Source organism: Dermacentor albipictus, chromosome 4 (assembly GCF_038994185.2).
Source record: "Dermacentor albipictus isolate Rhodes 1998 colony chromosome 4, USDA_Dalb.pri_finalv2, whole genome shotgun sequence".
Taxonomy (NCBI): domain Eukaryota; kingdom Metazoa; phylum Arthropoda; class Arachnida; order Ixodida; family Ixodidae; genus Dermacentor; species Dermacentor albipictus.
This window is the reverse complement of record NC_091824.1, coordinates 135,653,739-135,669,262: the sequence shown is the minus strand read 5'-3', so window position 1 is coordinate 135,669,262 and position 15,524 is coordinate 135,653,739. Positions and strand designations below refer to the sequence as shown.

Sequence of the window (15,524 nt, the reverse complement as noted above, 5' to 3'; positions counted from 1 at the left end):
GACGTTGTCCCCCGAGCGCGCGCGTGCCTCGTCTGTCGCGAAGACTATTATGCAGTATTATGGAATTCCAACCGGTGCCGCCAGTGTTACGAACTTGCACCAGCTGCACCACGATAACGGCTTTGTGGTCCCGTGGCGCTCGTCACCCGTTTCGTGACAGAGCGTTGGTAGCGAAGACTCCGAGCCTGGCGTCGATGAGAATAACAAAAGGGACTTTATACATTATATACAGGTTATCATACAGGACATGAACGGATCGGCACTGGGGCCGAGAGCTCACACAAACGCGACTGTTCTCGCACGACGGCGTCCGGCGAAAACGCGTGACACATCTCACCCCAGTCGGGAGCGACCCTCTCTCCAGGTGGGGTCGGCGGATCCTGTTTTTCAGGCGGCTTGTCACTGCTTTTATAATCCCCGAGGCCCATTGTCACTCAACCGGCCCAATACAAAGTCAGCACACGACGGTCGTCCGAGGGGTCCAACCAGCGACCGCGCTGGCCACTCGGTTCAAAGTTCGCGCGCTCGGTGACCTCCAGGCAAGGGAGGTGCGGCGCCGGGCCGTCGGGCACACGCGAACACGTTTGAACACGCTGCTCCGCCGAGGCTTCTCCCGCACGAAGGCGCAGCATCTTGACTTGTGAAGGGAGAATTGTGGCGCTCGCAGGATAGATTCTGCATCTTGCAGATTCGGGATCCGGGCTTGTGGTAATGGCACAACAGCATCCCCGCCCTCAGATAAGGCGCCGGGAAGACGAGCTGCCTCCACGTGGCTCGGATGCCAGGCGCGCACGTTCGTCAGGCTCGTCCAAGTTCACGTCCAGTGTCGGGACGCCAGGTAACCTCACGTGCCCAGGTCCGACTCGCCAGGACAGGAGCTCTGCTCACCACGTCGTCGCCAAGGCACCTTGACCAGCTCCGCTCGGGTCGTTCCTAAGACCTTGCTTCTCGCCACTGGTCCCGCTTGGTCGTTCTGCAGCTTGCAAAACCGACCGGCAAAAGGCAACACCCAACACGAACAAGTGCCCTCTGTCTCCCGTCAAACACCAGACAAGGCCATAATTCAAATCAACCTAACTAAATTGTTTTCCCCTTTTTTCTCCCGCTGCAACAAGAGGCAGGTGTACGATCTAGCACACAAGGCTTAAACAATCAGTTTTCAAATCAACAACACACCAAAATAGAAACAATTATTAATCAGCAATAATAATTACAAATAGAATGGTCCCCTTGAAATCGCTTTGGACCGAAAACATACTTCTGAGGAAGCAAATGAGGTCATTCATTTTTCCCGGCGATATTTCCGCGGAATCTGAAGCTGCTTATATTTGCGACCCTGCTTATCCGTGTAGCGGCGGTACAATAAGCCAGGTTCCTTGCCAAATGAAACCCCCTTTTTTTCCACTCCCCGTTTGACGCTCTTCCTCAGATCGGCTAATGAACAATCTTCCTGTTGCTCGCGAATCAGACTTTTTCTTTCAACTGCAGCCTGCTCCTGCCGGCTGGCGGAAACCGGAGCGAGTGTGGAGCCCGCGTCGCCTAATTGCGGCGTCGAGTCTATATCGCGGCTAGCACTGCACGCGTCACTCCCACTCACTTCCAGGACCCGCTCGTCTAGGCCAGCCTCCGAGCTCTGCCTCTCCCGCGACTGCTCGCCACTCAAGTTACCGTGATCGGTCCGTGTGCCGCACCGCTGTTCGCTCACCGACGCTAAGTCAAGTTCCCTCGACAGCGGGCGCGCTTTGGATCGCGTGGGGGCCATGTACGCCACGTCGGCAAAGAATGATTTGCCGTGATCCCTCAGCAACTGCTCCGAGCTATTTGAGAAGAGGTAGGAAAATTGCTCCGGGAGGGCGGCTGACACAGCGGCTTCGGTGTTAAGTTTCCCAAATTCTCCTTCAATGCTAACCGTTGCGATCGGTAAACAGACACTCTCCTTCTCGGCCACTTGCCGTATCCTAACGCACTCTCCCGTAAAATCACTCGAGGAGACGAAAGACGGGTGAACAACGTCCATAGTTGCTGCAGAGTCCCGCAGTGCTCGGCACTTCTTGCCGTTTACCTTAATTTCCTGCACATAGGGCTCCAATAGACGTATGTTTTTGTGAGTTTCCTGTATCGTTGCAAAAGCAATTCTCTCTGGGCAGCTTGCAGCGATGTGCCCTTGCTTTTTGCAATTGTAGCAGGTTAACGGTCTCCGTTTTTCAAAAGAACGCGTCATTTCGTTTCGCTGTTTCGGACCATCGTCATCATTCTGAGATGCATTCTGTCCATCCCTTACAGTTTCTTTGGGAAGGGACTCGTCGTCCCGAAACTCGCGACGCGTGATTTCCTTCCGTTCGTCGGGCTTCCCGTAAAACCCATCTCTTCTATCTGCTTTTTCTATGCGCATTGCCTTGCTGTGCAAGCTGCGGCGGGTGTAATACTCTTCCGCTAACTCTGCTGCCTTGTTTAGCTTAACCTCCTTTAGCCTATCTTGCAGCCAGAGCCGGACATCCTCATCAATGCAACGGTAGAACTGCTCCAACGCGATGCATTCGACAATTTTGTCGCGGTCGTCGTAAACCTCTTCGCCCTTCAGCCATTCCACCAAGTCGGCTTTTAGACGAAACGCGAAGTCAACATTCGACTCCTTACCCTTTTTTGCATACCGGAACCTCTGCCGGAAAGCTTCGGGCGACAATTTGTACTTCCGCAGTAGCGCTTCCTTCACATCACTGTAGCTCTCAAACGCCTCTTTCGATAAGCAAGTTATTACGTCTGATGCCTCCCCAGGAAGCAAGGCTAACAGATTCTGTGCCCAAAGGGATCGCTCAATGCTATTCCGTTCGCACACGTGCTCAAATTTCACGAGGTATTTGGCCATATCCTCTCCGACGACAAAGGGTGGAAGTTGATCGCGTATTCTTGGAACATTAGAAGTGAGACTAGGCGCTGGCGAGCTATTTCGGGTCTCCAACTCTTTCATTTTAAGCTCGTGCTCACGAATCTCTCTCCTTTCCTCCTTTTCCTCCTCGCGACGTTGCTGTTCTCTCCTTTCCTCCTCGCGACGTTGCTGTTCTCTCCTTTCCTCCTCGCGACGTTCCTGTTCTCTCCTTTCCTCCTTTTCCCGTCGTTCATTTTCTCTCCTTTCCTGCTCGCAACGTTCCTTCTCCTCCCTTTCCCGACGTTCATTGATACCCGCCCAGGCCTCAGCGGCTTCCTCAGCCGTTACGTCCCCGGTCCTCATGACCTCAAGGATCGCATTCTTTCTTTTGGTTGAGCCCAACTCAATGCCCAACTCCTCACAAATTTCGAGAAGTTCCTTCACCTTGTACTTCTCCATCGTTCACACTGTCCTCCTGCTGTTTACCCTTTTTGAAAATACCTGCCGTACGCTACTATAACACTACTAGTAAGACATATGCAAGCATTTCACACACTGCCCCGTTTTACCCCCTCAGCATCCCCTGGTTTTCAAAACACTCTTACTAGGCTTGAAACACACAAGGTTATCACAATGCAACACCAAATCCTTCCCTAAGCTACTATAACCTGTGTCAGAGAAAGTCTGGTGTTTGAGGTAAACTTCAGGCACTCACCGCGCCGAGGTAGCTGATGCCGGTCAATCCCGTAGCTGCCATCCAGTGTTATGAACTTCCAACCGGTGCCACCAGTGTTACGACATCCCACCGCTGCCACCAGTATTATGCAGTATTATGGAATTCCAACCGGTGCCGCCAGTGTTACGAACTTGCACCAGCTGCACCACGATAACGGCTTTGTGGTCCCGTGGCGCTCGTCACCCGTTTCGTGACAGAGCGTTGGTAGCGAAGACTCCGAGCCTGGCGTCGATGAGAATAACAAAAGGGACTTTATACATTATATACAGGTTATCATACAGGACATGAACGGATCGGCACTGGGGCCGAGAGCTCACACAAACGCGACTGTTCTCGCACGACGGCGTCCGGCGAAAACGCGTGACACATCTCACCCCAGTCGGGAGCGACCCTCTCTCCAGGTGGGGTCGGCGGATCCTGTTTTTCAGGCGGCTTGTCACTGCTTTTATAATCCCCGAGGCCCATTGTCACTCAACCGGCCCAATACAAAGTCAGCACACGACGGTCGTCCGAGGGGTCCAACCAGCGACCGCGCTGGCCACTCGGTTCAAAGTTCGCGCGCTCGGTGACCTCCAGGCAAGGGAGGTGCGGCGCCGGGCCGTCGGGCACACGCGAACACGTTTGAACACGCTGCTCCGCCGAGGCTTCTCCCGCACGAAGGCGCAGCATCTTGACTTGTGAAGGGAGAATTGTGGCGCTCGCAGGATAGATTCTGCATCTTGCAGATTCGGGATCCGGGCTTGTGGTAATGGCACAACAAGACCCATTTCGTGGTGCGCTATTTTTGGGGGTGCCACTGCAGCAGAACACGTGGCGAACTTCTTTCTTTTTCTTATTGTACTTTTCTTTTTTTTAAGGAAGCGTTGTTTACCTTGGTCGCGTAAGGAAATAAAAGTGTCTGTGGCGCGACGCAAGAGTTGTCGAGGAGTTTTGTTGCCTTCGTCGCCGCAATTGTCGCTGGCAGTCGGAGCGACGTGCGTTTTACTCTGCTCTGAATGTGTCTTTTAGAGTTAGTCACATGCATCAAGCAAGAGGCTGCTTTGCTCAAATGCAAGGAAGTAAAAATACTGATAGATCCTTTTCAACCGTGTATTACTCGCGGTGGCAGAGATCAATAAATCTGCGGTAAGCGCAAATTAACTTTAATTTATTATGCAATGTTCACTTAGCACGACTGAGTTTAATTAGCTTTAGCACATGTCGCGATTGACTGTTTGTCACGACGTGCATTCATGCTCCGCATAGCTGTGTGCCGGAATGTACAATGAAGTATATTAATGAAAATAGCAGGAACCAAGTTGCATTTACACGCACGTTTGATGAAAAATCACGCGGAACTCGTGCTTGTTTCTGGTTTCTTATTGGCAGGGGTGTCTTGAGCAGAGGCCGGCTTCAGTTCCGCAGTTTCTTCTTCATTGATTGATCGTTCGATCTATAATTTGATCTCGTCCTGGACTCGGCTCAGACTATGTGCTAAAATAATATATTAAGACCTAATCGGTGAACGTCAGAAAAATTACTCGCCAATCAGGGACGATCATGTGTATGAGAGCAGCATTCCGGGCTAGTTGGTAATCCATTATTCAAATAGTATTGCGCAACAAAAAACGACACGGACGTAAGAGAAGACGACACACCAAAGCGCTTGGTGTGTCGTCTTCTCTTACGTCCGTGTCGTTTTTGTTGCGCAATGCCATTTGAATCATGTGTATGTCCAACGCAGCCGCCGATAATGTGTGGCCTCGTCACGAAAGTATACATATTACGAGTGAAGAAAAAATTGACTCTTAATATGCAATCACATTTCCTGTAGCGCGGGTACACGGAACCCATTAGTGTTTGGTGCAAATCCTTTTGAGCTCCAAAAGATAGTGATGCTTCTCACCATTTTTCGTATAGATTAAAGGGTTTACGACTTACATTTAATGAGAGAGAGAGAGAGAGAAAAAATAGGATGAGTAGTTGAAGTAGCATGTCAGTGCTCCATTAACAGTGAGCTACTGTGGGAACGCGGCCGTATATTGGTCTGGGAAACTAGCATATCGTCCATCGCGTGGGTGCTGAATTCGTTATTGTTTACAGAGCCACTTTCAACATTCCCGAATGAGCGAAGAAAATTACTTCTCCGTTCATTTCTGAATGTTTAGCTCACGTAGATGTGTCAACGCGCCACTGCCGTAGGGCGCGCTGTTTCTTCTTTTCTTTTCCCCTGCTATCGTCGAAGCGGTCGTAGGCACTATTAATGGCGGGCAGCGACTCTAGACTCGCGAGGAATAGTTTCCGGTGTGCTCGTCAGCTTAACTCGGTTGCCGGGAGCTGCCGCGGCGTCTCTGTTCTCGCGTGCGAACCCGCTGCTGCTTGTTCGCATCTCGGCAAGTTTTGCTTTTGCGAACGTGGACGGGGAAGAGGCAGAAGACGCGGCCCTCGCGGAGATCGTAGATTCCGGCGGTCCGCGCGGTATCGGCGCGTGAGATCGAACGCCGAACGCCCGCGGCGGCTTTTGCGGTGCCGGCGCGGAAGCTCTCGGACTCCTCCCCCCCCTCCCCCCCTCTCTCTCTCTCTCACACATGAAGCTTCGCCGGATGTGGCACAAAATAATAAAGACCCCTCCCCCCTTCTTCCTATCCGTATACCGTTTATTATGCTTGCTTCATCTAACTCCTTTTAGTGTCTTTCCCCTTTGCTGTTTCTTTCTTTCTCTTCATTTCCTGAACTCCCATCCACAACATTATTGAGAACCACTTCTTAACCATTTTGTTTTTCTTTCGTTCTAAGATTTATCAATTCGGTTCTCTTCTCTTCCTTATATAATTATATTTCTTCTTCAGTTGGCATTTACCCCGCGATACATTGTGGCGCCTCCTCTCTCTCTCTCTCTCTCTCTCTCTGCACTCTTATTCCTCCGACCCTTCGCGGTAGAAGCGAGCATTGTTGCTAGCGTGTGTGCGTGCTTCCCGGCCGTATTTCACATTCGAAAAAAAAAAATAAAGCAGTTTCCGAGTACCGGGGCGTTCAGGTGTGGTCGCGCCCGGTTCGCGCAGTATCTAAATTTTATCGGCCACAAATCAAACGGAAGATGGCGATCGGGGTCCGATTTCCTCTTGGAACGTGCGCCGCCGCCGCCGCGGTGCGCTAGCGTTGCTTCCGTGTTTTTTATAGGAATGTAGGGGTGCTGCCGGAAAGGTGTTGCCGGAGGTGGCATCCCCGTGCCCCGATTCGTCGTCCTCATCGTTCGCGGCTGCTGAGAACGGACGTTCGATGCGAGCACTCTAGCTTGAGAACGGCTGCGATCGACGATTCCACACGTCGTGCGACGCACATGCGGCTCGCGACTGCGCCGCAGTTCCGTATATATTATCGCAGTTCGACCCACACGAAGTTAAAGGCAGCTGCAACGCTAACTTCGCAGCGCAGAAACCCGACCAACAACAACAACGACAAAAAGGTGAAGAAAGAAATGGCAAGAAAAGCCGGACATGGATAGCATGTAAGCATCATAGACCGTCAACCAGCTCCAGTCCTATATACCTTGTCAGGACTGCCCGCTTTAGGGTGGTATATCATTAACTCTACTCTTCCCTGCAAAGCCCTGCACTGCAACTTCTCGAATAGCCGCTGTGCTGCGCTTTGGGACTCAAAACTTCCTGAATCAATGGAGAGTTCTTGCACCGTTACGGTTGCAGTGTGGTCGCATTATCTTGCCATTTTGGCACAAAAAAATCCTAAGCATAATTTTTTCTTTAAACGTCATTTTGCCTGTCGAGTGCAATCGTCCCGTGCTTGGTGCGTGTACTCGGCTGCGGCGCTGGCGCCGCCCAGGCAGTGTTTGCTGGGAGGCAGCCTTCGGAAAGGACTTCGTGTTTCGATGAGAACGTCTGTGAACCCTTTGCCCATAACTGTGCGTGCGTGCCTTCCCGTCCTCGTCGTTTAATATCGTACGGGCGTCCCGATAGAGCTGTTCATAACAAGGCGGCCCCGTTCATTCGGGCCAAGATCTTGTTTGTTCTGTTTTTAAACTCGCGAAGTAGCTCTCCGTGCTTGTTCAGCGTTTTTCAATCTCTACCGGTCCCGGAAGTGGCGCACTGTTTTACGCAATCCCGGAGTGTGCGGGGACATAAAAGGACGGTCTTGGGTTGGCGAATTCTCGTGCTTGCCGCCGCACGATAGGCTATACGGCGAGGGAGCTTCATCTTGGGACTCTTGCGACATCCGGACCGAAGGAGGCTTGACGCTTGTGCGAAGTATAGAAGCTGCTGAGAAAGATAGAAAAAAAACTATAGACCGATATAGGTCGAACGGGCAAATGTTTTGCAGGAAAGCCGCTGTTTCGACCAAGTGCTTAGCGCTCGCGTAAGGAAGACGGGGGGGGGGGGGGGGGATATGGTCGATTGATTAATTTTATTGAGATGTCGGGAATGTTAGCAACGAATGCGCCTCTAGCTACTTGTGGGTCGCATTATATTGACGCGCGAGGCTTTGTGGGAGTAACCGCGTGGAACCCCTAGGTATTTCGCCGCAATTGCGGTGGCGGATATCTCAAAACACGTGCTAATCTGAACGTGCCTGTAATTACGAATAAAATGAAAAAATAAGGAGCCATTACACTTTGTGAAGGTGGATTACCAGCGAAGCTGTAGTACATCACACAGGCTTAGACAACGGCGCATGTTACGGCATGGTTAGACAACGACACACATTTTCATCATTTGGTAATTGCAGTGATGATAGTTTGGTGGTTAGTGTGATATACACTGATTGGTTTAGCTACAGCCTCAGACAGATTCTTGGCCAAAGTTAAATCTATACACGACCGTTGTTGAGTAGTTAGTGACTTGGATTGATGGGGCACTTCAAACCAAACTCTTCTAGCAGAGACTGAGTGAACGATTTCTCGCCTGGTTTTGAAATGTCCACATTGTCCACAAAGTGTGATCACAGGGGTAGTGTTATCATGGCTAACCGATGCAGAGTGCATGGTCATGTACTTCTCGATATCACACTGGGCGCGCCTGGAGATATAAAACCATGAGCCATTCCACTCTGTGAAGGTGGATGACCGGCGAAGCTGTGTAACGCACGACAAAAAGGTGACACAGAATTTGGAACATATGTACGAACACACCTATTTGTCTTGATCGGTGGTCATCGTGACGAAAGGTACGCACCCACATTTATCTTTATACCTCCGCGTTCATTCGTGTTATACATTCATTATATACATTCGTGTTTTCAGTTCGCGATATATTGAGGCAAAGAATTTGAGACCGATTTCACCGCACCGACTGGCAGTGGGCCAGTGCCGTCAGCGCCTCGAAGGGGGAGGGTATGGGAACGCTGGAATGATGAGCGGCAACGGAGCCAGCTGTGGAAGACGACGACGACGACTAACGCGCGAACAGTGGCACGAGTCATTGCTGATGATGATAGCTTGTGCTCGCGCAGACTTGTTGACGGACACCAAAAATGCACGGAACCCTAGCCATAAACAGGTTTTCTGTAATATAATGTTTTATAGTTATTTCATAATAGTTCTGTAATTATGTATCGTTAACAAAATCGTATTCAACTAATTGTGCGTCGTTTTTTGTCGTACAGGAAGTCGCCTGCTTCCTCCGTAAATCAGCGAAACGGACGCAATAGCGCTGTTCTACGAAGAACATGTTTTTTAGATGCTTTGTCACTAACTTAGTAGTGTATTTTACGCTAACTATATTGCCAGAATCAATGCGGAATATTAACGTGACGCAACCTAATCGGGTCGGGTTGTAGGTACTGCAACCAGATGGCGCCACACAAAGGTGCTTGTGCGTATGCGGATTTAGTCCCAGCACAGCACCGAGTCTTTTGTAAAGATTACTAGAGGGAACTCTGGCGGCTGCGATCGCTCAGCGATACAGTGGGACTCATGGGGTGGTACACAGAGTTGCCTCATCTTAGTGCTTGCTGCCTCAGATGTTCTAGTGGCTTTACTTACTACGCTTCATCTTTCTACCTTTCCGAGATATATTTCTTTGAACGCATGAAACCAACACGTTTCTGCATCCATGCACAACAATTGCGAACTGTTTCATTCATTAACGCGATATTTGTTCAATATTATGTATTTGTAATGTCACAAAGCCGTTGAAGCCATGAAGGTCGAAGTTTAGCCATCATGTTCATGCTGGCTGCACCGCCATTCATTCATTCATTCATTCATTCATTCATTCATTCATTCATTCATTCATTCATTCATTTGAATGCCTTCAAGGCCCGAAGGCGTTAAAGAAGGGAATGGGTAACGGATAAGTATTACAAGAACAAAGCAAGACAATGCCGCTGCGAAAAATAAAAGTAATCTTCAACAACAGCCTTAAATGCAAGCACAGTTCGGCGACAGAGGCGAGCAGGTGATTTCCTTCGTCGGATGTATTAGTAACAGAACATTCATGAAACAGCTTTGTGCGGGAGTGTGGCGCGTGTACTTTATGTTGATCAGTTCTGTTTGATAAATAGGATGGTTCTGGAAGAAGATCATGTTTTAATTGTATGTTATGGTGGATTTTATTGAACATAAGTATACGGGACAGTTTGCGAGCTGAATAAAGGGGTGGAAGATCCAAAAGTGTTTTAATAGATGGTGCACTACATGAACGTGGATAGTCTGAAGAAATGAAGCATGCACTGCCATTTTGGAATTGCAGCTCTTGTAGACACAATTGCCCCAATTTTCTTTAGTAATCTTTTGCTGCAAGCTCTATGCACCGTGGATGCAATTTCATACTGCGCGTTTGGCACGCGCCTCTCCGTTCTCTCCGTGCAGCCGAGCAGTGCTCCAGGAGGTTTTAAAAAATAATGAAACAACAACAGAAAAACATATTCTGGGTAGCGCTACCTGAGCGCGGTTTCTAAATGTGCGCTTGTCCTTTCGCGTTTCTCTTATAAGCGTGTGCGTCTTGCTTCTGCTTCAACTTCGGTTTCGCTGGCTCCGTGCGCGCGAGGGTGCCTACACTCTCTCCCTCTCTCCTGCGGGGGGAGGAGGAGAGCATTCAGGCACGCTAGTTCGTCTGTGCGCGTGCGCTGGCGTTTCTATAATTGGTCCGCCCCTTGCTATACTGGAACGCTGTGTGCATCTTCTATTTGTACACGCGAAGAGCAAGTTAGTTTGCCCTTTCCGGAAGCTGCTTGCGCCCTCCCCCTTCCCCCCGCCCAATTTTCCGACACTCGGAACGTACCATACGCACGAGTCACGCCGCAGTTAGGGTTTCTCTCTCCGTTCCAGGCACCTTTTTCACTGCGTGAACATCAACGTGGCGTCGGTGTGAGCTGTGAAGCTCAATGGAAGCCGTTGTGACGTCGGCGTCAGGTGCATAATGAACGGCGACATCCGCTGTCCTGCCATTGCAACTCGAGCATCTATTACAGTATACGTCTTGAGATGAAACAGCGCAAAAGAACAGGGCGTATAAGAAAGGGACAGTGGTCCCTTTGTTATCTCCTGTTCTTTTGCCCTGTGTCAACCAACCCAAATGCGTACGCTTCTGCAGTTCTCTTACGTCACTCTACAGACACTGTAGATTGCGGCGGCTCTTGATAGCATGGAAGGCGCAGAGCAGCGGAGACGCTTGGCGACAAGTGTCGTATACGGGGTGACTGAACATCTGAATCGTTATACTGCTGCGCGTAACTCGATGCATATACAGACCACCTTATATCAGTCGAGGCGAGAGGGAAAACGAGCACTGAAATTTCGTATCGCGCTGATGCAGCCTAATGCAACCCGTTTTATTGTGCCCTCTGTCGGAGCCCACCACTGCGTAAGTGCTGTGGCTGTCGAAGGGCGCATACGTTACTGGCATCAGTATTTTTTACAAGCCGGCGGTGACACGTTTGTGCTTCTATATGGTGGCCGGTGACACGTTCCAGTGCTTTCTATATGCCAGAACGTGAAATTCCGTACGTGATAGGGCTAGTTTCAGGAACGGAACTAACGTAAAAGAAGTATGCTCGTACGAATTGAATGTATGTATTCTGCATTCTGATTTGCAGTGGTACACGATGCTTTATGAATATAAAAAACCGCCGTCAAACTGTTGTTATTTGTGCCTTGTTTGCGAGGTGTCTGCACCGTTCTCGTTTTCTTCTTTTTAACACACAACACCATAACGCAAGCGACGGGCGATACTCTGACATGGTCGGTGAAGCTCCTACCATACGAGACGCAGCGACACAAGGGAGCACAAGTCGCCGACCTCAGTGAGGTCGGCGGTACGTATGCCCTTTGAAATGCGTTCCCAAATACGCTGTGGCTGCCGCGGTTTCCCTTCGCGTGTGGGGCGAGATTCCGGTCGGGGAGCAGTGGTTATAAAAGGAGATGGCGAGATGGCTTATCTCTGGATGAAGCAGTGTACGCCTGCTGCCGGGTCGGGAGTGCATTTCGCGTGGGCGGGAGGGCAACGTGCGCCGGGGAGCAAGGTCGGGGAAATAGTCTGGCTGCTTCGTTGTTGTTGTTCGCTAGTTAATTACCGTCAAGTGGTGCGTGCGAGTTGCGAACCTAAAGATAAGTAAGGAAATAAATAGACAAATAACCCCCTCTCCTGAGACAGAGAGCATCAGTGCTGTACGCAATGCCGTTCCAGCTGTATTCCTGCTGCGTGTGTATCTCCTTGAATTAGAGAGAGAGAGAGAGAGAGAGAATAAAGGAAAGAAATTAGCAGTTTTAAAGGCACTGGATTTCGGATCCCGAAGACTGTAGTTCGTATTTTAAGGGCGCCATTTCTCTAACACGTTCCTTCCCGGAGGGTCACACGCATTGAGCGAGCAGGTTCGTTTTCTACGTGTTCGTCCTTCATAAATGAGAGACAGGATGAGAACAAGAACATGCACGTCCAATTCACGGGACAGGGTCACCGATGTACGCTTGCCCACGTTTTTTGCGTACGCGTAAAACGAGTACTGCCTTAAAACAACAGGGGGCACCCCGTTTGACGAAACGGAGCGCAGCGCCTGCCCGGTCAAAAATAGGGCACACGCATCATCGCCGGGCGCGGATATTCCTTTTTCTTTCCCTTCTCTCAGTGCGTCAAGGAATACGCGTATATGCGCTCGGTGATGTGTATACATATACACAGCGAACGCATCGCGACGGTCGCATCAGGGAGCGGGCGCTCGAGCTGGGCCGTCCGTCCGCGTAGCGGGGCGAGTCGGTGCCCGAAGCCTCCCCAGCACGAGTCCGCCCTGTTGCGCCGCGCACCCCCCGCGGAGCGTTTCGGCGCGGGGTGAGGGTTATGAGAGCAGGTCAGCCGCGCATATTGTCGGGAGACGACGAGCGCGCTCGCGCGCCCATGGGGGCGATCCGAGTCGACGAGGATGCCGATCGGGTCTCCCGATTGCGCCACGACGGACCGCTCGCTCTCCGCCCGCTCCTCCGCGTCTCTCCTCCCCCACTGCACCCCTTTTGCGGCTGTGTTCCCTCGGAGCAGCCTCTCTTTCGCCCCTCCGCACCCGAATGGGGGTGCTCTCTCGCAGCGCTCTCGTCGTGCCATCGTTTGTGTGAGCGCCGCGGCAAGCGGACCCGCTACTGCGCACCGCCGCGTCGACTGCGTCTCTCCCTCTCTCTCTGCTCGATTCCTTGACGTGTGCGTGTCGCGTCGTCTGCTCCTTTTTGTCCGTCCGCGTCTGCTGTGCCGCCCCGCGTCCTCTCTTTCCTCGGCTTCGTGACCCAAGTGTTCGAGCGCTCCAGGTCTGTAAACTTGACCGCCGGTTCGCCCGCAAGCTCCCTGGTCGCCGGTAGGAGTTTCCTCGGTGCGGGTGCCGGTGTGTCCCGTTGTGGCTGGTGTCGGTGTCTGATCGGCTGTGTGGTTACCAGTGCGCGCGCATCTTCGTGTTGGTTTCGTGCGGCGGCCGTGTGTGTTCTCGACCGAGCGGCGACGCCTACGACATCGTCGGCACTTGGAGGATCGGCTGGGTCGTGCCTACTTGACTGCTCAGAGACGCCGTTGGACGAGTTCACGCTGATCGGCACGTGTGGGTTGGTGGGTCTTTTGTTCTCTGGTCGCTTCGCCGACCTTCCTCCGCGCGTGCTTCCTGCTGTTGAGGTCGGCCGTCCGTGTTTTCGCCCACGCCGAGTGCGCGTTGTGGGTGGCATGTTGAAGCTGCAGGGTAAAACCGTAACGCGCTTCCTTTATATTGTACGGGCGTCAGGGGAACGATGGCCTCGAAGTTTCAGCTCATAGAGTTGTCAGGCTAGTCGTCGAGACGGTGCCTTCCAAGAAGAGGTCATTGTTTCACTGCTTGCTGTACGGATTCACTCTTTCTTTCTTTTTTTTCTTTCTTTCATTGAAGTCTTCCGGCCGTTGTGGAACTCGATTCTGGTGTTCTGTGGTAAACCTACGAAAATGTGTTGTATGAATCTCAGACATTCCTCATTGAATGTGAAAAAATTGTGACCCGGGGGTACCAAGTATATTTATATAATAACGGAATCTTTTGGCTTTATCATTGTTCTTATATTTTTTTTTGGATAGACTCCACCGCACGATATCTGCAAGTCTAAGCAAAAGCTGCCCATCTTTAGCATTTCGTGATCAACTATTGTGCAGGGAGTCAAGGTGTCATGTTTTTCGTTCTGTGCCATGCTTAGCTGTAGCACTTGCCTGATTTGTCGAGAAAAAAAAAAGCAATGCAAACAACTTTGCGGTCCTTTCCATGTTTTGTACTTAGCTAATTAGAACGTTATTACGTTTTAGTCGCCAACCAGGTGTAGGGAGGTGAGATAGTAACGGGCCACACTGTGGCTAAAAATAATAGCGGAGGCCACGACTCATTGCAGGCGTGGGAGATTAAAAAAAGCAGCAGCCTGTGAAGTGATGCGTATCTTGTAGACATGCATGCAGCAAATGCGTTAGGCTGCGCATCAGCGCTTGCTCATTATGATAGACTACACATTAGACAATGCATACGCGGTGCAGCACTTGTGCACCGCAGATATGTGTGCTGCTCTATACTTCATGCATTTCTCCTCAAGTAAAGATGCCCGAAGGCATGTATTAATGACTATTCCTATTATTGCTGAAAACATTATACGTTTGCAGATTAGTTATTAAAGTGCTTTATTGACTGGTTCGCGTTCGTCGTTATCGTTTGGCTCGTTCAGTCAGTCGTGCTGATGGCTGTCGCGCCTTGGCACATGGTTAATTGTAGGGTTCAACGACCCGCAGATGGCTCTATGAGGAACGCTGTAGTGTTGTCGTTGTTGTTTATTAACTGTGCACGGATGGGACGGTAGGCTACATTAGAGCCGGCTGTCCATCCCAGCACACAGTTGAGAAAAGCCCATTTACCCGAAAATATGCACACACATACGCCACAAACAAGCAACACATACAAATTCTAGAAAGATGACGCCGGTGTAATTTTGACAACGTGGGGTTCTTTAAGGTGCACCCAAAGCCCGGTACGCAAGCGTTTTTGCATTCAACCGCCATCGAAAAGCGGCCGCCGTGGCCGCGGAATCGGACCCATGACCTCGCGCTCACCATCGCAGCGTCGTACCCACCAAGCCGCTGCTACGGGTTGGTGCGTGCTCGGGCCCATGCCTGGTGCACGCGCCTTCCCGGCACGGCATTGAAAAAATGGCTGCCTTTTGATATGTGGCTCTATCTCAATCTGCTTTCATCGCCTTAATGGAAGGCAGCGCCATTGTGTCCCGGATGGAGGACTGATAAGGTGGCTGCAGTCGCAACTCACATTGTCCGCAGCGTTTAGGAAACCGTTAAGCTGTAGGTCATTCGAAATAATGGCGCCGTCGCCTCTGTGCCACATTGAGAACGTTTAACCTTTGGCAGTGGTGTCTTGGGACGTTGCGCGCGCAGGCAGCGCGACGCGGAACATTCCGCGCCGTCAGTCATCCCGAGTCGCTGCTATTCGCTCAGCGGGTGGAGG

General features: G+C 51.0%; 1 protein-coding gene across 1 annotated transcript in view; it reads left to right on the top strand.

Moving 5' to 3' along the window:
• Positions 1-15,524, top strand: part of CdGAPr (GTPase-activating protein CdGAPr) — a 310,559-nt gene that overhangs the window by 70,873 nt on the left and 224,162 nt on the right. The gene's annotated exons all lie outside the window — the stretch shown is intronic.